This window comes from Pseudovirgaria hyperparasitica, assembly GCF_010093815.1.
Source record: "Pseudovirgaria hyperparasitica strain CBS 121739 unplaced genomic scaffold EJ05scaffold_4, whole genome shotgun sequence".
NCBI classification, from domain to species: Eukaryota; Fungi; Ascomycota; class Dothideomycetes; order Acrospermales; family Acrospermaceae; genus Pseudovirgaria; species Pseudovirgaria hyperparasitica.
Genome location: NW_022985552.1, coordinates 1,638,863 through 1,639,631, shown reverse-complemented (window position 1 = coordinate 1,639,631; position 769 = coordinate 1,638,863).

The window sequence follows — 769 nt, the reverse complement described above, 5'->3', positions numbered from 1 at the left end:
TTAGTATAGAAACTTCTAGATTAGAGCTATCTTCCCTAAATTTACGGCTCTTTAGCACGCGCGAGGAAGGAACCTTAGCCTTTTTACTAGAACCTTTTCTAGGAATTCTAATATTACTAGTATATAGAAAGAAGTCCGAAGTGGTAGAGATTTTAGCACTATTATAGAGATTAATATATATTAGTAAGAATCTATAACGATTTAAGAAAAATGATATTACCTAGTAATCGCGGTAATAATAGCTATAGTAGATTCCGATAAATCCTTACGGATCTTATTAGAATTATACTCCTAGGCGTAACCCTTACCTGTACTTACCTTAGGTATATAGCTTATAGAAAGCCTTCTCTAAGGCGTTGCGATTAGTAGTACCACGCTTCTTATCGGTAGAGGTTACTAGAGGCCTAGTAGTAATCTATACCGATATAAGTAAATCTATGTAAAGTTCTTCGAACTTACTTAAATACCTATAAGTAATAACGCTTCTTAGTTATATAAGTACTATATATTATAGATTTAGTACTACCGTAAGTAATATACGACGGAAAGCGATAACTATAATAATATATAGCTAGATTATTAGAGCCCGGCCTAGGTCGGGGTAGATTAATGGCTTTCGACATGTCGGTAACGTATATAAGATAGGGATTATTCGAAGGCGCCTATTTCCGTACTAATTACTTTAGAGCGTCGAGATTTCGGGAAACCATATTAAGATTATTATTAATTTATACGGATTATTACGAATTATGTTATTACTAGCTAAGGA